We start from the raw sequence: 22,434 nt of genomic DNA on the forward strand, positions 1-22,434 counted from the left end.
AGCCTAACACGAGGACTCAACTGCCAATAACAAAGAAAATGTGAGAATAACTAGAAAATGCATTTCCTGCTGAAAATGCGTGCGAATGCTGTAAGCTGCGCACATTTCTTGCTGAATTTAGCTGAAAATGCAGAAAAAGCTGAATATTGTAATAGTTGAATGGTATATTTAGCATGCTTTTAGCTACAGAACCAAAGTAAGTGTGTTGCTGAACTTTGCGGAAAAATGCAGAAAAGTTAAATGATTTCAATAAAAATTGTTAAAGCTCAAACTGCACTGACTTTGTTGGAAAACTTGAAAGTGAAAGGTTAAACTGGAAGAGTAGGAAACATAGTGATGAAGCTTTAAAAGAGGTATAAACTACAAAATGTATAGCCTCAATGTCCTGAAATAGCTGAATCATTTAATAGTTGAATGGTTTCTTTAGCTGAAAGTAGGCTGAAGGAGTTAGATATCAAATGTACGTAGTAGTATGAGTACAAGTAGTAGTAGTAGTAGTAGTAGTAGTAGTAGCAGCTGTAGTTGTAGAAGTAGTAGTAGTAGTTGTGTTAGTTTAGTAGTTGTAATAGGAAGAGTAACAGTCATAGTAGTTGTTGAAGTAGTGTGTATGTGTGTGGGGGGGGGGCTTTTATTTAGAAAAAAATCCTTATCCTGTGCGTCTTGTTTGGATACAGTGACATAGGGTTTTTATTTGAAAAATTCATCCCTCTTCCAGCGCTTCCTGTAACCCCTAGATTCCACCGGGTCCGTCTTCGGCGCGTTACGGCTGCGCCGCGGTGCTCACGGCAATCGCGGCCACTCTAGTCAATGGGTGCTATTCCACCACACGCGGCGCGTTACGGGTCAGAAGCGTCCCAGAAGCGGCTCGGCGCAGGGCTCCTCTAAAATTAGGATGAATCCTATTTTTGATGCGGCGCAGCCGTAACGTAAGGTCGGGCAGGCAGGAAGTGGAACGTTCAGAGCATATATATATATATATATATTAGGGCTGTCAGTCGATTAAAATATTTAATCGCGATTAATCGCATGATTGTCCATAGTTAATCGCGATTAATCGCACATTTTTTATCTGTTCTAAATGTACCTTAGAGGGATATTTTTCAAGTTTTTAATACTCTTATCAACATATGAGTGGACAAATATGCTTTATATGTTTGTTTATAATCATTTGAACAATGACAAATATTCTCATGAATATTAAACACAACCTCTGAACATTACAAATATTCGCCTCAATTCAACCTGGAACCTCTCTCATACAATAATACTGTGTGTGTGTGTGTGTGTTGTGTGTGTGTGTGTGTGTGTGTGTGTGTGTGTGTGTGTGTGTGTGTGTGTGTGTGTGTGTGTGTGTGTGTGTGTGTGTGTGTGTGTGTGTGTGTGTGTGTGTGTGTGTGTGTGTGTGTGTGTGTGTGTGTGTGTGTGTGTGTGTGTGTGTGTGTGTGTGTGTGTGTGTGTGTGTGTGTGTGTGTGTGTGTGTGTGTGTGTGTGTGTGTGTGTGTGTGAGAATGTGGAGACACTGTGATGGATCGTTGGAGCTATGTGCAGCTCAAGGCATATATGCTCGAATGGGAGCTGCCTGGACGCTGCAATCATGTTGCGCGCACTATCCGTGCTGAGTGTGCTGACTTTTCGTACAATGTCCCACTGTCTGGCTACCTGCATAAAGTCAAGTGCTCGGCGCAGTTGTCGGCGAAATGTCATTGAAACAGCTCCTTATATCCGTTAGCGCTAGCTAGCACCAGATGCTAACAACAACAACAACACGTAAGGTGTGCCTCGCTCGCGCGAGTCGCGCCACACATACACACTCCCTCCCGGTCCTCCCGATGGCCGGGCCTGCCGGTGAGCGTGGAAGTGTGGTCTGCCACAAGCGGGCGGCAGGAGCGGGGCTGTCAGCATCATCATGTAGATGGTATTTTACACTCGATGCGCTCTGAAACTACGGCGGCCGAGGACAAAAAATACACATGCGTTAATCGCGTTAAAATAATTAGTGGCGTTAATCTTTTTTTGCGTTAACGCGTTTTTAACGCGTTAACTTGACAGCCCTAAATATATATATATATATTAGGGCTATCAGTCGATTAAAATATTTAATCGCGATTAATCGCATGATTGTCCATAGTTAATTGCAAATTAATCGCACATTTTTTATCTGTTCTAAATGTACCTTAGAGGGATATTTTTCAAGTTTTTAATACTCTTATCAACATATGAGTGGACAAATATGCTTTATATGTTTGTTTATTATCATTTGAACAATGACAAATATTCTCATGAATATTAAACACAACAACCTCTGAACATTACAAATATTCGCCTCAATTCAACCTGAGGCCTGTACTACGAAGCCGGATTTTCGCTTAGCCGGCTGACTTCAGGAAAACTCGGGCTTTCCGGTCCTACGACGCTGGTTCTCTTTTTAGCGGGATAGATCTCCATGGTAACTTATGCTCCTAAGGTATGGTATGGCTCCTATGGTAACTAACCTCCTCGGGAGGAGGTTAGGTTGCAGGCTAAGAGATCAACTCAGTGAAAGCACCGCCTGCTGACCAATCAGAGCTCCGTGTGCGGAGTTTAAAGCTATCAAGTCATATTACAGGATAGAGGAAATACAGAAAAACTGCTGTTGCAGGAAAGACGGCCGGCAAAAATCAACTGACTGTGAACGTGAAAATTAATAGAATATCCCCTCCCATCTTCAGAGCAATCTGACTATTATAACATTAGCGTTAAGAAAGCTTACTTAAATATCTGCCACAACATAAGTAACCGGATCAGAGTAACATTAAGTACAGTCCGCGGCACTGTGAGTGCAGACGTCGATGTGTCCCATTATCATTCATATCATATCACATCATAATGTATCATATATTTCCTTATTTGAGTCAGCTTCTTGAGCCGTATCTGGCCATGCAACACTCACAATGTCACATACTGTATGCAGAAGTATTATTTTAAGCAACACATTAAGTTGACGAAACACTCGAGTCAAATGTAATTAAAGTCAGATCCACTCGTGTCTTGGCAGTGATATCATAAACCTGTTAATGTACGCATTCAAACGCTTTTTCTTTTACCAGCTGTATTCACCTTGCAGGTGCAGCTATGTGACTTTTATCCTGGATAAAGTGTTTAAGTGATGGATGTTTAAAGTTTAACTTCTTCATATTTGACTAATATTAAAGTTCACTTCCAAATACCACACCTATCATGTGAACGCGCACCTAACTAGATAGGACACGGCTGGCTTGAGCGATCCACTTGATAACCAGCGTCGTAGTACAGCTTAGCGAGAGTGCGTATGTTTTGGATTGGGCCAACCGGCTAACTCAAACATATCCAGGTTAGGAAAATCCGGCTTCGTAGTACAGGCATCTGGAACCTCTCTCATACAATAATACAATACAAAGTGTGTGTGTGTGTGTGTGTGTGTGTGTGTGTGTGTGTGTGTGTGTGTGTGTGTGTGTGTGTGTGTGTGTGTGTGTGTGTGTGTGTGTGTGTGTGTGTGTGTGTGTGTGTGTGTGTGTGTGTGTGTGTGTGTGTGTGTGTGTGTGTGTGTGTGTGTGTGTGTGTGTGTGTGTGTGTGGACACTGTGATGGATCGTTGGAGCTATGTGCAGCTCAAGGCATATATGTTCGAACGGGAGCTGCCTGGACGCTGCAATCATGTTGCGCGCACTATCCGTGCTGAGTGTGCTGACTTTTCGTACAATGTCCCACTGTCTGGCTACCTGCATAAAGTCAAGTGCTCGGCGCAGTTGTCGGCGAAATGTCGCTCCTCTGTTTTCATTGAAACAGCTCCTTATATCCGTTAGCGCAGCTAGCTAGCACCAGATGCTAACAACAACAACAACACGTAATGTGTGCCTCGCTTGCGCCCATAGACTGTATTGCCACACATACACACACCCTCCCGGTCCTCCCGATGGCCAGTCCGGGCCTGCCGGTGAGCGTGGAAGTGTGGTCTGCCACAAGCGGGCGGCAGGAGCGGGGCTGTCAGCATCAGCTTGTAGATGGTATTTTAAACTCGATGAGCTCTGAAACTACGGGGCGGCCGAGGACAAAAAATACACATGCGTTAATCGCATTAAAATAATTAGTGGTATTTTTTTTTGCGTTAACGCGTTATTAACGCGTTAACGTGACAGCCCTAATATATATATATACACACACACAAACTAATTTTTCAGACCCTATCCCTCCGTAGTCTTTCAAGTAGGAGGAGAAATGCCAGCGTTCTCCTCCGGTTTACAGGCACTGTGTAAATTATATATATATAGAATAATTATGATGATGAATGCATTTTTTTACCACTAAAATACAGCAACACATCTTTGATTCATGTCGTTTATAACTGGAATATTACAGTTATTATTAACTTTGTCTGTACAAAGTAGCCTGTCCAGGAAATGTGCCCAAATCAACAAAAACTGCGAGCCGGCAGGCAAGACGCTCCGCTTCTGAAATGCTTCTGAAACGCGCCTGGTAGGGTATGACGCCGGACCAAAACCGCGGTGCAGCCGTAACACGGCGCAGACGGACCCGGTGGAATCTAGGGGTAAGGCTACAGGAAAACTATAGGGCTTTTATATTGAAGGGGTGTGTGGTTGGGGGGATGAAAGGGGAAGAAAAACAAATCTGTCCCTGTGTGTCTGGCTGCGTTTCACTTCGGTTAAATGGATTCCTTGCGTCCCTCACTTGCGTCGTTTCCCTGCGACTAGTCCCTCCCACCAGGGAAGCATGGAGAGACGCAAGGAAACCACGAGAAGCAGGGAAATGAGTTTTAAGAGCAATGGGACGTCCTTTCCTCCGGAGCGTCACGTGAAGCGAAGTCCGTTTGTGATGACGCTGCACAGCTGTTCGTCTGACAGCAGCTCTGTCCCCGTTATTTTCACAAACACCCCCGCCTCTGTGAGTACACATTTACTGACACAAACATTTGTATCATCTGTTGTAGACCCAAATAAATTAAATCAAATAAGAACTCATTCTCAAAAAAGATAAACGTCATTCTTAAAATGTATAAACGAACAATAGTTTGATTAATATTGATTAGAGTGCACAATAGAAATAAAATAATTGAGAGAAGAAAAAGAGATATGTTATCTATCAAAACCCAGTTAGATTAACATTCATTGGATTGCACACTTTGTTTGTTTGTGTGGATATGTAGCAAATTAACATTTTAAATAGCACTTAATGACTGACTGAATGGAAATGACAATAAATGAAAATGTAAAACGAAAAAAGCGATCATGAAAATGTTTCCAATAAATGAATAAAATGATTTTTGACCACTTTGTTGTTCAGATATATCACATATTTGTAACTGAATGATGCATTAATTGAAACAAAACACAGTATAAACTGAGGAGTGAGTCCCGTGAGTTTCATGTGTTTTCTTCACTCCGCTGGGAAACTGCTCTCATGTCAAGAAGCATCAGATCAGTGCATGCGCTGCATCGTCCAATCAGTGAGCGATACACAGTAAGGGGGCGGGGCGAGTGTCTGAGGATTTCATCGAAGGATGGTCTGGTGGTTCCTCGATTATCGCTCCTCGATCCTCGGTCCTCCGGCAAAAATAAGGCCATTGGGACGCTACTCAAGATGGCGCAGACAAATCAACTTCCGGTGAGACCGAGACCGAGGAGCGAGGAAATGAAAAATAAGAGAAGTGAAACGCAGCCTCTGTCTGTCTGTGTGGGTGTGTCTGCTCTGATTAGATGATGTCACTCAGCTGTGTATGCTCCAATCTGCCCAGTTACTGGTTACCATGGTCACCTGCAGCAGGAGAGGGAGGCTTATTCAGAATGCATTGAGCAGTGGCGAGCCGTCAGGGCCCTCTAGGCCCTCTGTGAGGACCTAAGATATTCCAAAAAATAATATTTAAAAACATTAAAAAATAAATATTTTTTAAAAATATATAGTTTTTTAATATTATTTTTTTAGAAAAAACTTGATTCAATAAAATAACATTTCCAAAGAAATAAATCCTTCGAATCTGCCTGTTCAGTCTCTGTTTGAATGTGAAGGGTTTACATGAAAGAAGCTCGTCTGGCCCTCTCTGCGATTCACAGAGGGCCCGCTATAGTAACTCAACGAGAGAGTAATGTTCTCTCTTTTTTTATTTAAAAAATGTTTGATTAACTTTTGGTTCACATTTCAATAAATTGAATTTGTATTTGCACTCCTTTTGTCCATTATTCTTACTGAAAATGTTAGATTACACATTCACATCTGACTGAAGATTGGCCCCATTTATTTGTGACGTTGCAAACTCTGCGGTACAAGGCACAAGTGATGTGAAGCTCATAAAGTGAGGCAAATAGAATTAATCAGCTGATGGAGTGTAGATGTGGAAATAGGTGCATTCGATCAGCTGACTTTGTTTTCACAATAAAAGTAGTTTCTTAGTGAATGTCCTGTACTGGTCTTACAATCTCATAATATCAGCTTTTAATTTTCCTCTTGGATGTTCTTCTTGACCCTCAGAGAAGGAGAAAATGTTGAGTCGTGTCTTTCAGGCATGTCCTTTCCTAACAAAAATTACAGGAAACATAAAACGATAGTTACGTATGTAACTACGGTTCTATGAATACTGGCGCATGCGTAGGTCGAATATTTATATCAACAAAGTCACGTGTGACCTCGTATGACCCCGGAAGGCATAAGTTCCGGTGTTGTCAACGAGTTCAGTTCTATGGAATCTTCTCGCGGAAACACGAGATTCCGAGTGACCAAGAAATTCTGGCGGTCATCCAGTATTCATAGAACCGTAGTTACATACGTAACTATCGTTCTATTTCATCCTTACTGACCGCCAGAGGCGGTGCTTTAGCACTGGATGACCTATACCAACAGAGTCACGAGGAAGTCTGAATACTCCCCCTATAAGGATGGCCTAGGCGGACTCTGCAGGAGGACCACACCCAGCGGGTGAGGGGCGGCAACATTCACCCTGTAGTATCTGGCGAATGTGCTCAGAGATGCCCATGTGGCCGCAGCCCATATGTCCTCCAGGGGCACACCTCTCAAGGTCGCCCATGACGTGGAGACACTCCTGGTAGAGTGGCACTTTACTCTGGGTGGCAAGGGACGGTCATTCGCCTTGTATGCCTGGGCAATGACGTCCACGATCCAGTGGGACAAGCGCTGTTTTGAGAGCGCACAGCCCCTTCTAGGACCACCGTAACACAGAAAGAGCTGTTCAGACTGACACATGCCTGCGGTAGTCTGGACATAAGCTCTAAGGGCCCGCACCGGGCATAGGAGTCTTGACCTCTCTTCCCCCTCTCCTGATGGGGGGTCAAACCGTAACAGCTGGATAGGCCGATTAAAATGAGAGCGTGCCAGCACCTTAGGGAGGAACGCTGTGTTCAGCCATAAGGTGACACCTGAGCCATCTGAGTTCCACCTCACACACGAGCTGTTCACGGACAAGGCCTGAAGCTCGCTTACACGCTTGCTGAGGTGATGGCAAGAGGGAAAGCAGTCTTAGCTGAGAGCCACTTCAGTTCTGCCTGTAACAAAGGTTCAACAGGAGGCGAGCATAGGGCATCCTGCACCAAGGGCAGGTCCCATGTAGGGGCCCTTGGGATATTCGGGGGGCGAAGCCTCAGAGCTCCCCCTTAAAAAGAGGGATACCAGCCTATGGCTCCCCTGCGTGTTGAGCTGATATAGCAGCCACATACACCCTGACGGTAACGGGACACCGGCCGTCGTCCAGGAGGGACTGCAGGAACTCAAGGGTCGTAGGTACCGAGCAATATACTGGGTCCTCATGTAAATGTCCTACACCCACGTTACCAGCAGAGAGAGCGGGAGCGAGAGCACTGCCTTCACCTAGGTGGATTAGATAAGGACATTTAACAGGGCAGTTTAGCCAGGCAGCTGCTGCTAGAATGAAGCAGCGCGTCTACCAGGAGCGGGGGCGAGAACACCGCCCTCACTGGTTGAGTTAATAACGAATGCCAGATGCAGCGTAGGCGAGAACACAGCCTTCACCAGCTACCTGCTGAACGGAAAGAGTAGAGCAACGCTCCTACTCGCCGAACACAAAAGGGATGTAACTACACCCATGTTACCAGCAGAGGGAGCGGGAGCGAGAGCACTGCCTTCACCTAGCTGGAAAAAAAAAGGTTTTTTGCAGGACAGCTTATCCAGTCGGCTGCTGCTAGAATAAAGCATCACGTCTACCAGGAGTGGGGGCGAGAACACTGCTTTCGCTGGTTGAGTGACTGTGTCCAGAGCCACCCCAATGAAGGTTAGGCTCTGAGAGGGGTTCAGACAACTCTTCTCCATGTTCACCCTGAGACCTAGCCGGGCGACATGAGAGAGAAGGAGAGCCGTGTCCTGGATCGTCTGTAACCGGGATGGTGCACAGATTAACCAGTCGTCTAAGGAGAGGGAGAGTCCGAATGGGAGCACCCTGAACTGGAAATGACGACCTCTGAAGGCAAAGCGAAGAAACTGCCTGTGATGAGGCACAATAGGCACATGAAAATAAGCGTCCTTCAAGTCGACGGACGTGAACCATTCCCCCCTGGCCACGGTACGAAGAACGTCCGCTGTGCTCAGCATATGGAAAGGTAAAATCTTTAGGAACTTATTGAGATCGAGGATTGGGCGAAGTCCACCGCCTTTCTTCCTTACCAGGAAGTAGGTCGAGTAGAAGCCCCCGGGCTGTGAGATAGGGTCCACAGGCTCGATTGCACCCTTGGCAAGGAGGACTGACAGCTCCTGGTTTAGGGCGATTTCTTTTGCCGGGTCGCTTATGTTGGTCATCTTGACCCGGCTGTAGACTGGGGGCCAGCGTCGGAACTGAAGCTTGTACCCTTGGGTTAAGGTGGAAACCACCCAGGGGTCTGAAGCTTGAGCTACCCAGTAGTTGAGCTGCTGCTGGGAGAAATAACCAACAGCCGGCCCCAGACCCTCAGTACCTTGCCCCCCGGCCTCTGGCTCTGGGGGGGGCGACGGTTAGCCAGATACCGAGGCTGCCTTGGGGGCGAGTTAACCGGACCGTAGCGGGCCGGCCCCCTCGTGGGGCGCTAAGGCCCATGGCGGGCACCGGGGAGAGCCGGTGGATGGGAGCGGCCTCGGAAGGCAGACGCGGAACCTCTAGGCCTACCGGGGGGAGGGCATGTCTCTGCGAAGAGCTGAGAACTGTTGCCTGGCGTTCGAGCACCTGTACGGCAGCTGAACCGAACAGCTCCCCTGGCTCCTACATGTCTCTGATAAGGGTGACTGTGCCAGCCAAACCTGGCGACGAGTCTGGACGAGAGTGGATCGGGTGCAGCGGCGTGCTCTGTACAGGCACCAGAATGGAGAGCCAAGGGGAGTGACTTCACCTGGGCTAGCTCAGTAGTGAGTAGGTCCACCCTGGAGGACAGCCTATCAGGCTTAGTCCTCTTCTTGGGCGGTGCACCCGCAGCCTCTGCGGCCCAACGCCTAGGATGGGTAGGTTGGGCTGGAGTCGACTGTGCAGGGGGAAGGCCACCCTCAGTCAGTAGTTCAACCTCGGCTAGTCTAGCAGCTCTTACCGCACGAGGCATGATGGTGCAATTCATGCACGGGTCCTCCGAAAGGCCCTCCCTCAGATGCTCGAGGCCAAGACAAGAGGGGCAAAGGTCATGGCCATCCTCTGGTTAAAGAGGAGCCATACAGGTGTTAGAGCCGTTAGACCTAGCGATAGCTAGAGCACTCAGCTGAGTGTAAATAACTGGGCCAGGAAACAAATATGCAGTGGAGGGGAGTGAGCACAATAGTAGTTAGCTTGAGCGTGAGCACTCTGCTAACTGGGGTGAGAAAAAATGAAGTCAGTTAATGGGTTTATGCCGTGAGAGGAAACACTCTCTTCACTAGCGCTGTAACAAGTTAACTTTGAGCGAGAGCACTCAGTTAACTGGACGATAGAACAGGTAAGGAAACAAATTTGTATGTAGTGAGAGGGGGGCGGAGACGCTCCCTTCACTAGCGCCGTAACAGTTAGCTTGAACGAAAACACTTAGCTGACTGGACGATATAACAGGTAAGGAAACAATGTATGCGGTGAGAGGGGGGCGGAGACGCTCCCTTCACTAGCGCAGTAACAGTTAGCTTAAACGAAAACACTCAGCTTAACTGGACGATAGAACAGGCAAGGAAACAAATGTATGTAGTGAGAGGGGGGCGGAGACGCTCCCTTCACTAGCACCGTAACAGTTAGCTTGAACGAAAACACTCAGCTAACTGGACGATAGAACAGGCAAGGAACCAAATGTATGCAGTGAAAGGGGGGCGGAGACGCTCCCTTCACGAGCGCAGTAACAAATTAGCGAGAGCCCTCGGCTAACTTGTACACAATTATCTCATTAGCTTGAGAATAGATAGCACAATCAGCGATAAACAGTAGCGATCTCACCGGCTGACGTGCAGGAGCGTCCGCTCTTTGCCGGTCCGGAGCTCCTGGGGTCCGAGAGGGCGGACAGCTCGTCGCAGCCTTTGGAGGGCGAGCGTTTCTAGCCCGCAGCTCCGATCGAGATGATCGCAAGGCTACAGGTAGCGATGAGCTAGAATTTTCAATAAGCTAGCTTGGCTTCTACTCATAAAGTAGTAACCTGCGCAGCGAGAAGATGAAAAAGAACTGAACTCGTTGACAACACCGGAACTTATGCCTTCCGGGGTCATACGAGGTCACACGTGACTTTGTTGATATAAATATTCGACCTACGCATGCGCGAGACAGAAGATATCCAGTGCTAAAGCACCGCCTCTGGCGGTCAGTAAGGATGAAATAGAACATATTATTATTGTGTTATTTATGAAAGTGGTGTGTTTGTGTGTTTAGGGGCTGTAGATATAATTATTTTATATGTTTTGTATGTTTTTTTAAAAATTTCAACAGTGAACTACAACTACAAGACAATCAGATTATGAATGAACAGTATGAAATGCACACACAAACGACCTATTTTGGAATCAAAACGGCGAATTTCGCCGAAAGGTGACAAGTTTGCATCCCTGGAAAGAATCACTTTTACCACGTTTTTTACAGACAATATTGAGAGATAAATAGTAGCAGTTCTCACTATGTGTTAAATAGCTTTGCTTTCAATACATTAAATTAGAAAGCTGACAAGTCATATTGCTTGTTAACATCTAAATGTAACCTTTTGCATGGAAAAAACCCTCAACTTAACTGATGTGTAGGTGATCTAGTATTTAGTATTGTTTAATGGAATGTATATCAGTGTATTAAAGTCAATACTTCATTTATTTAAACCAATATCTTTCTTGATTTTTTGTACAGTATGAAAAAAGAGTATTTGTACCTGTGCTGAAGTTCACTGCTGTGAGGAGTCCAGTGCTGTCTCTCACTCTCTGGTCCAGCCTGTCTGCATCACCTGGAAACTTTAAACAAACAGATATATATGTAAAGTACCATGTGTACAAACAATATAACTTATTCTCTTCTGTTGAACATGTTGGATTGTGTATTGCCCGAGTCAGGGTCCTTTTTATTTTACTGTAACTTTGGAAGTTGTGTTACCAATGCTTACTATTTATTTGATACCAATTTGGTAATGCAATTAATAAAAACAACAAGGTTTGGGTTCGTTCTTCAGATGACTGTGACGTTAACGTGTAAGCTCAATAATGAACTCCAGCTCAACCAACCATATTGTAATATCACATTAATAATTGTAATATACACACATCTTATTGTGAGGTTGATTTCACATACACTACTTCGACATTAGCTTGTCTACATACTCGAACATAGCCAATTTAAATTAACCTTAGCGATGCATAAAGTTCCTACCTACATAATAAAATATCTCTAAGTTACAAGGATGACCTTATTTTATCAACCTCAAACAGAAGCCATTTGTTCTACAGTATTATCCCACTTAACGCTTAACACTTGTCTATTTCGTTTTAACCTTTATATATACGGTCTATGGTTTTAACTTGGAGGCTACGATTAGCATCGTTAGCACCGATGTAGCTACCACTCGCCTACACGCTAACACATTCATTACGTAGCAGATTAAAATCATAAACACATAAATAAAGTACTTGAATTTCACTTACCGCAAAACGGCATTCATGCACCGTCTGTTTTAACCGCAGAGCCGATAGTCCGATATATAAGCATGAAGAACAAACAAACACGGCCGGGGTCAAGTTGTGTTCCCTGAATGAACTGAGCAGGCAGAGTCCCTGTAGCTTCATGGAGCAGGCAGCTAGCAGAGAGACAAGAAGCTAACAGCAGCAGTGACTTGACAGAGCTGTCACTCAATGCGACCACGCCCTAATTTATGCAAAAACTTTAAGACTTAATATAAATAAAAGAGTCGCGTTAGAAAACAATTCACTCACAGATTCATAATCATGAAGGTGGAATCTAACTATATTTATAATAATATTTATTGGATCCATGGGTAGAAACATGTTTTTTTAGGCTGTAAAATTGGGCATTTTAACATGGGGGTCTATGGAAATTGCTCCTTTCTGCAGTCAGCGCCTATCGGCCAATATATGAACTGCAGTTTGTGGCACTTCCGTATTGGCGTCCCCAGAGTTTGCCGCTTGTTCCCGCCCATAGTTACCATGGTTACCCTTCTGTTTATTCTCCGCTGTGGGTCTTTTTCTCCCTCCCCGCAGTGTTAATTTCGTCAACGAAAACTATGACGAAAAATGTTCGTCAACGACCTTTTTTACATGACCAAGACGAGACGATGACGAGCTAAAAATAGATTCTTGATAACGAAAATTTGACGAAATGTATATTTAGTTTTCGTTGACGAGACGGGACTAATGTGTTAATGGTGGACTATCGGACATTCAAAATGCAGGGTATTTCCCCCCAATTGCTCGTCTTGTCTGTCAAAATGCATCTTACATTTCTAACTTGCAATATCATTATTTCCGCTCTCTTCACTCCAGAAGAGCGATCTCTCTGTGTGCGGCGGGCGGGGCCTAACAGACACGCTGTAGCGGCACACAGAGATCTGCCGGGGACGGAGCGTTCAGAGAGTATAGAGTGAAGTAAAAAGATATGATTCTACACTGTATTGAAGTAAACATGTATTATTTTGAATTGTATTTTAGTGAACATGTATTGTTTGAACTGTTTTAAGTAATCACAACGGTTTTGGGTAATCACATATATAGAAATGATATTCTCACTTTTAACTCACTGACCCAGAGATCCTGTTTCACAAACACACCTCTCCTTTTCACCCCTACACCAGATGTTCTTTTTAAGGTCGTTAAAGACATCATTAAATATGTGCACAAAGGTTTAAATGTCTGAGAAAGAATAGTTTATGTGAAAAACTCCCATGGGAAGGTAAGGGAGTGAAGATCGGGACAGAGATAAGGATTGACTTTTGACCTTGTGAAACTTTGGAATTTCACGTTCTGGTCAGAACTATTGAACCCGACCAGAAGTTAATTCAGCCAGTAAGGACACTTGGGGGATGTGAGCAGCTCATACAGCTCCTCCTCACGGACTCTCTCATTCGCTTTGGAGTAAAAGGGGAAGGGAAAAGTCAACACATCTCCGCCCCAAAATATGAGTGTGAATACTGGTGTTTTTGTATGTAAAAATGCTTCTGGTTTGTTGAAAGCTGGTGCTAGAAGACGGTAAACCGCATCACAAACCTGGAGTCCATACTTCTCGTTTTCTGAAAGCTGGTCTGTCTACCTGTAAAACCGCATCACAAGCCTGAAGTCCGGAGTACTCTGTATAACTTGTATATGTGTTTGGTTTCCTACCAGAAGTAAACTCAGATAATTGTTATAACTTTTGATTCCGGTGTTTTCAATTCCTTTCTTTATTTAATAGAGATTTCAGCCTCATCCAACGAACGGCGCGTAGCAGAGGGGGTGGCTATCCAACACACTCTCACTCCCAACGCGTCCAGGAGCGACGCTTGGTCAGAATTCCGTGGCGTCCAGTTGTGACGCGCCGAGTTTCCATCAGCGTCATAAACGGATGCAAAGAGCTTTCAACTGATTGCAATGTATTCCCATCGGCGTCGGTATTTGACGCTTAGGGAAGCACGGCATTCGTTTGTGTCGGCAGCTGTTAAAGGCAATGTGAGCGTCCATTCCCATTGGATAACGGAGAATTGTACACCCGGAAGTAAGTATTCTCCTTACTGTCGATTGATTTGACAGTGATATCTCCATTACTCATCCACTCAAAAACACCAGATTACCTTTGTTAATTAAACGACATTGATAGGTTTAAATTGTGTACAATGCTTTTGTGTTTTTCCCCTACAATTCTGAGACAACTTGTTTTCTCTGAAATGTGGAGCGCCAAAGAGACTACACTACCCACAATCCCCAGCTATTGTTGTGATTGTCTGTCCGCTTTGCGACAAAACCTCGTGATAAGTCAACAAGCTCTGTGATTGGATTAAACATAAATAGGTGATATCTGCACTACTTATTAACTAAAAACCACCAGATTATCCTTGTTAATGAAACGACATTGATAGGCTTTAGTGTAAAATGCTTTTGTCACGTTTTCCCCTTCAATTCTGAGAAACAAGTAGTTTTGAGTTTTGGATGGCCGAAGACACTACATTACCCACAATCCTCAGCTATCTTCGCGAGGCCAGGTCTCGAGGTCACGTAGTTCACGTGATACATTGCTCGGAACCTTGAGACACCAGCAAGGTAAGCTGTAATAAACTCGACTGCTCACTTAATTTTCGACAATATTCAAATATAACTCAAATAAAATATTTGGGTTATGTATTCAAGTCCCACCCAGGCAGCAGGATTCGTAAGACAGTACGAGAAACTTAAAGAAAATGTAGTCTGTAACAGTTATTTTCTTTTTTGTAATAACGGATCATTTAGAAGCTAGCATTAGCCACCGTGTGGCTAGCTAGCTGTGTTAGTACAATGTCGTAGTCATCAAAGGAGCTAGCACTGTTAGTTGTATCGCTCATCAAAACAAAGAGGACTCTCTGGAGCGAAAGTATTTGTAATTATTATTATTTATTTATTATTTATTACTTAGCGGGAGTGTTTTACATGTTCGGTGTAATGACGTAAAATGTTTAGGACGCGTCACTGCGGTTGCTGGTCATTTGTTTTTTTTACCATAAGCTGTCATCAAGAAGGAATGCCATCATTTAATGTCATGATGTTTATATGTGAACAAATTACACAGTACATTAGAAGTCAGTACACATTAGCCTAATTATTAACAGAATGTTGTTCAATTTTGTTCAAAATGGAGTCACTTAGCATTGGCGTTTAAATGTTACATTCTATTATACAAAAACCCCACTTGTCATTTGTGTTTGAATATATTGAATATTCACATATGAATATATTAATTTGATTCAAACCATTGGAAGTTTGCGCACTATCTCAAGTATTCACAGCATATTAGACTGTATCTTCTGTCTCTCCAATTGCATTTAATATAGAGCATGAACTTAATAACATATTTGTGTATTTGAGAACAAATTGATCAACTGACAGCAAACATTTTTGAGATAATCCCTCTATGTTTAACTTTCATTTGCAGAATGACAAAGCCCAAAAAACAACTGTGCCCCTCCTGCCAGGCCCCAAATTCCCTTGGGCGTAAAACATGTGTGGTGTGTGTCTGCGCCCTTCAAATAAATAAAAAAATTTAAAAAAAAGAAGCGGAATTAAAGGACTCTAGCTGGGGGGCTTCTGTGAAGAGCAACAGGAACGCCAGCAGGACCGTTAAGTCGGCCGAGCTATCTGTGAGTTTAAATGACTTATTATTTAAGATGTTTGGCCTCTCAGACGATTACATATCTTATTTGTCAAACAGCCTTGCCCTCAGTGAATGTGAAACCATTTTTCTGGCTTTAAAAAGATTTGTATCATTGATCAATGTGCCTGTATGCAATCTTTTTCGCTCCAATTCTTGCAGGTTCTTAAACTACACACCCTTGGCTCCAGCCCGGTCCTTTTCCTTTCCAATAAGGGCCGCAGTGGGGAGATCCGTGGGGATCTGGTCCACCATTTTGGAAATGCTGATGGGGTCGTTAGGGAGATCCTACTCAAAATGAGGAAACTATGAGTACCTCCTGAAAAGTAAGATCATACTTGTACTTTATTATCTCATTGTGTAGTCGTCCATGGGCTTTGTGTCAATGCATTCATCAAATTCACACTTCTGTTACATCTATCCCGTTATATCATTAAAATGTCATCCCCCCCTGAGCCTTTTTTATATAATACAACCTATGCTGTATTATAGAACAAAGGCTGTCAACATGGGCTTGTCAGGGCCAGCATGTTATCACTGTGAACACTAAGATACTAATATGAGGGTACCACACTAATGGTATTGCAGTTACCTACTTTTTAGTTTTTATTTATAATTAATTATTTGTATGCATATTTCTTTATTTTGTATTGTGTTTTAAGCCTGTACAGCACTTTGGACAACATTGAAATGTGCTATACACAAATATTTAAAGGGTTGAATTGAATGCAAATGTCGACATTACTCACCTGTAGTTAGCAAGCATGCACGTTATGCATGTGTCTCTAATACAAACACATCTCTGCAGGCATCATAAAGATATGAGGCTGCTCTGTTTTCCCAGTTTGTAACTCTTGCCTCCTCTCTTCATGTCTTAATCCCTCTCACATGAGATGGGAGAAGAGGAGGAGACACCTCGAGAGACGAGTTGAGGCAAAAGACATTCAATGAAATTAGACATCATGACACTCCTACCTCGCACCCTAATGTCCAGGACACACATGGTGCCGTACGCTGCACGTGTGCTTATCATTACGGCTTATGCTTTTTATCTGGGCATCCGTAGAAACATGTCAGAGCACCCACAGTTTCGAAATGACACAGAAGAAAAGTCATGCCTATTTTCTTCTGTGAGACGCACGTGGTTCTTTGCAAAAACATACCCGGCAACAACCTGTCAAAAGTCTTATCACCATGTTTCATTACAGATTTAATGTATTTATCTGCAAGTTTTAAATGATTTCTAGTTTAATGAGAGAAGCTGCTCCAGACTGCAACTACATTTTCATTATGATCATGGTCTTAACTAAATACGATAAGTTGTTGTGTTAAACACTGATATGAGAAACATAGCAATATGTCTAGTCAGCTGTGGTAGCTTAAAAACATTATTTTCACACTACCTGCATTTCATTCACTTAAGAACTACCTGGTTGATTTCTAATAAGAGGGAAATTCAATGCATTTAATTAATTTCTTGCAAGTAAGGCCAAAAATAAGTCTTCCTTAAAATGTGTTCTGTTAATTTTCCCTTGTATTATTTTCAACATTTGCAGTGTGTGCTGCACAACAAGCTGCATCGACATCTGCTGGTCCACCAGCCCCCCCTGGACCAGAGCAAGAGCCAGAGCGAGAGACGGAGCGAGGGACAGAGACGGAGCCAGAGCCAGAGCCAGAGCCAGAGCTTCCGGAGACATTTACTCTCCATCTTTTTTCTCTTCCTCCACCTCCTCCATGCTCCCAGCCTTCTCTCTCCCCCTTGTCTTCTCCTCCACCGCCTCCATGCTCCCAGCCTTCTCTCTCCCCCTTGTCTTCTCCTCCACTGCCTCCATGCTCCCAGCCTTCTCTCCCCCCCTTGTCTTCTCATCCACCTCCTCCATGCTCCCAGCCTTCTCTCCCCCCCTTGTCTTCTCCTCCACCTCCTCCATGCTCCCAGCCTTCTCTCTCCTCCTTGTCTTCTCCTCCACCGCCTCCACCGTCAAAGAAAAGTCGAAAAGGTTTGATTTGCACTATACTATACTATATACTATACAATACATTTCTTTAAATGATTGTTTGGAAGACTTATTACCTAATTATTAAAATGGTGTTATTTATTTTTAGAATGCAGGAAACACAGGACCCAGAAGGTGTTCCTCTATGAGAGCATTGGGGAAAGAAGAGTTTTTAATGTAAGTGTGTTATAATTTCTTCCTTTTTGTTTTTCTTGTTAAATAACATAAAAACGTACAGAACATTATTGGTACCGTCTACAGACCATCAGTGAGATATCTGCACAGAGCCCAAACGATACTAACATATAACGCCTCTGAATCCAGAGATACACAAGTATCCACTATCGTACAAGTATGGAGCAGTGAGGTTCCTCAATCCATCCTCGACACTGCACCTTTTGTTGTCATTGTAAGCATTACAGGACTACGTTTTGCATCACCTTATAACCTTGTGTTGTAGGAAACTCCCAGTCTTAAAGAAGCTGCTCCATACTGGTACGATAGTGGATTCTTCTGTATCTCTGGTTTCAGATGCTGTTGTCTGTTAGTATTGTTTATGTGTAGAAATCTAACCTTATTGATGGTCTATAAATGGTACAAATAATGTTCTGTAAAGTTGTATCACCTAACTTTGTAAAGTATCTCTCATTAATATTTCTGTCCATTTCATATCATGCCTTTCAGCAAAGACAAGAAGTGAAAATTCGCTGGACACCATGCTCCGAGTGGTAAGTTTTTCCTTAATGACCATACATGTATGTGTTGTACTGGAAGCAAAGGGTTTATACACTGATACAGTAGGCTCATCTCAATTGAATACTTTTGTATTGTATGTTGTTATGTAATTTGTCCTACAGAAGAGAGACACAAATCACTAACATATGTATTAGTTATGCTACCCGTATTTGTATATATCCTAAATGTTTGACGTGCTGTGGGTCTACCACACATGCATCACAAACCACAAGTAAGAACAGTACGTTATTATTTTATAATCAAAAAATTATTATAGAATTTGTAAGTATATTTCACACACTTTAATGTTTTTATAGAGTTCGATCTCCTGATTCGTTTAAGAGATTTAATATATTTTACTCTTAATGAAGCACTTTAAACATTTAATGACTCTGATCCTCCTTTAACGGTAAGATCAGCTGCAGTGAGCAGAGGCTGTGCAGCTGGGGGCGGAGGTCTGATGCGCGAGTAGTGTGCTCTCGTGTATCCTACCTTTCGTCTCCTCTGGAAGCCTCCTCCCTCACCCCTCCTCGACTCCTCCGTTTGCGTTGAAGCGATTGTGACGTCCTTCAACATGGCGTGTCTTGATTGATTTCCGGGTCAAGTCCCGGAGGAGGGGGAGAGAGGAGTCGAAGAGGGACATTGAGCTGAAGCTAATGTTTCAAATCCTATTTTAAATTGACTTACTTGCCTGATTAAGCATCAGAAATATATATAGCATGACATATTAATAATTATTCAACTGTTCTTTATGTGTGTTTTGCAGTGGCAAGGACTGGGAGGACACATGGGAGCCTGCCCAAAACTATAGCAGCTCAACATAATAACACACAGACACAGACACACAGACACAAACACACACACACACACACATACACACAACACACACACACACACACACACACAGACACATACACACACACACACACACACACAGACACATACACACACACACACACACACACGCACACACACACACACACACACACATACACACACCCACACACAATACGTTTTTTCAATAAATTGTTTCAATAAATTGTTGTTTCTGTTGTGTATTTTTTGTACAATTATTTCTCAATAGGGTAAAGCCATTTAAAATGTTTTAGTTTTTGGTATGTTAATGCAAATGTGACAATCATTATTTTCGGGCTGCCTCAGTCTTAAAACACAAGATAGATATCAATTTTTGTTATGGTCTTCTGTATATGTCATGAATAATACTGGTACAATTTGAATTTGCCCCAAAACGTGGAAACGCAGACCAGATCTTCTAAATGCCAGGGACCGGAACATCAGGAGCATCTCTAAAAGACGATATGTGACAGTCCTGCAGCAACGGACCATATGAGAAACATTATGTTAAAACCTAGAAACTTATTCTAAACCTACTATCAAAGTATTCACCTGAAATGTAGCACAATTTGGCTCCTGTTAAAAGCACTATTTGAAAATGTAGATTTGTCAGGTCAACATGTGACTTATCTGGTTTGCTATAACAGTTTTACTCCCCAGTTGAACTGTATTTGACAATCATTAAATTCACAAACATAATTTGGGAAATAAATCAAAGACAATAGTGTAAATAAGAAAGGTTTAGTTTTTGAAACTTGTAATGGAGACGTTGATACATTAACTGTCAGCAGTATTTATTGTTACTTTGTAATTCTACTCCACCACAATTCAGAGGGTAACCTTAACCTATTTGGCACATCCCTTTCAAGATGTTCTAAGGTTTATTGACATATCATATACACAACTACGGTGTAGTTATGCAATGAATGACAAACCTCGCAGGTTCGTCAACAGTGCATTACAAGAGATCTATCAATATGTTTATACCTTCACCATTAAACAGTCATATTCTGCACATTTCTTATACTATCTACATACATCTTATAAGAGTATAATTAATATGTAATGTCAGTTAAAATAAGTGCTTAAACGTAGTTAACATTGCAGGAAAGTTGATTGTCAAGTCCCAAAACAAATTATGCAGTTGCCAACTCTCACGCATCTGGCGTGTGACACACGCTTTCACTCTCATTCTCACGCTCTCACGCTGCCCAACCTATTCTCACGCCAAAAACAAGATGAACCGGCGATCCTTTTTGGTTGGTTATTTACAATGTTGAGTTGACAGCTGCTCAAGCTGTCAATCCGCTCCCTCCCCGCCCCCACCACTCTTAACAACGTTAACAGACAGCAGAGCAGTGGGAGCCGGTTGGTCAATCCCCGACCCGTATTGCGCATGCGCAGATCTAAGATCCAGTAGAAATGATCAAAAGTAAAAGTCTGCTGCTTATTGTTCTACTAGGCCAAAATAGAGTCAAAGAGTATATGAGAGTGAGAGTGTGTTAATTAATATATTTGGCAGTTTGGAGTAAGTCTGTAGATTTGTGTGTGTGTGTGTGTTTCATGTATAGGCCTCTCACGATAATTTATTTTGTTGGATACATTTTCCCGGAAATTATTGCGATAAACGATAATATTGTCGGCACCGTTGTATGACCATTTTAGACCACTGACATAATGATAATATATAATAATAATTCAAGTACATCCTTTCAAACTGCTTGTCACATCCTCATGTAAATGGCAATTTATCGAGTTCATTTTTATTTATCGTACGATAAGTCAATTATTTGCTTATCGCGACAGGCACAATAAAACAGTGGAAACAAACATGTGTTTGACTTTCATTAGTGAATGAAACTTTGTGCCCTTTATAGTCTGTGTCCAATATTGTGTATTTGCATATATTGTATATATATCCAATATATATGCTAAGGTCCCGCTACTGACATGATAGCAGTCATTTAGTGCGCATATGTGTAATTAAACCCATGATATCAAAATCTCACTCCAGCCAGGTACCCAAAGTTGGCAACCCTGAATATTAGACTTTAAGTACTTTGTCAGGCTTAATATTTATCTGTAGATTTACCAAAGCTTTTTGCTTACATGTATTTAAAAGACCTTAACTTAAAGTATTATTTAATGTTTTAATAAAGCCTGATTAGTTTGCCTGATTTGCACATCCTCCTATTAATATCTGTGTACATCCGGCACTAAACTTTTATTGTAGAGATCACTTACAGTAGCCTATCTTGTTGATATTTTCTATTCTATATTTCTATTCTATATTTCTATCATTGACCTTCTACTTTCCCCCTATTTGTATGTACTCTTAATATTTAAATGTTTTCATCAAATGTAACCCATTCAACAAAACATGCAGCAGAGATTAGCAACACAACCTTACCGGCATTGCAATGACTGTAAACGTGTAATAACGTGCTTTAACCACTAGGTGAATAATACAGACGTATAAAGTACACATGGTATACAATGCTATCAAAAACACATTATGTTAATTTACATATCTAACTACCATTATCAAGCTAAATATGGACTATATGAGGCTATGGCATTGTACCAGGTGTAGGCTAATTATGTAGGCTAAGTCAAAAACAGGCAACTGATGAGGTGTTTGAAAGGTAATTTATGAGGATCAAACAAATGAGGTACACAGAATACAATGCCATTTTATCTGTTTCATTATTAGTGTAGGACAGATATGTATATATAACACCTGAAGATGTTTTATTCATGTTAGTCATTACTTTTAATACTAGTTGAACATTACATTTTTACATTTGTATGTTTAAAAAAATATGTTTCTAGTTATTGTGTTTTTATCATGTTTTTAATTATTGTTTTATTATTGTACTCCCATTGTGTTATTTAATATTGTAGTTATTGCTTGTACAGCACTTTGGTCAACTGAAGGTTGTTTTAAATGTGATATATACAGGATATAGCTATATTATTGCACATATTTTAAAACATCAGACAAAAAGGTTTATCTGCCCCCTCATGGTGCTAATCAGTATGTGTGTTTGCTAAACAGAGATACAAACAGAACATGAGTGAACAGTCAAAA

General features: G+C 42.4%; 1 long non-coding RNA gene across 1 annotated transcript; it reads left to right on the plus strand.

Moving 5' to 3' along the window:
* The first annotated feature begins 17,659 nt into the window (after positions 1-17,659).
* LOC117479631 lies at positions 17,660-19,331 on the plus strand. Its single transcript, XR_004555586.1, has 4 exons — positions 17,660-17,756; positions 17,863-17,930; positions 18,438-18,481; positions 19,255-19,331. It is a non-coding gene; the product is annotated as an uncharacterized LOC117479631 (long non-coding RNA).
* The last annotated feature ends 3,103 nt before the right edge of the window (positions 19,332-22,434 follow it).

The sequence above is a fragment of the Trematomus bernacchii genome, unplaced genomic scaffold, assembly GCF_902827165.1.
Source record: "Trematomus bernacchii unplaced genomic scaffold, fTreBer1.1, whole genome shotgun sequence".
Lineage (NCBI taxonomy): Eukaryota > Metazoa > Chordata > Actinopteri > Perciformes > Nototheniidae > Trematomus > Trematomus bernacchii.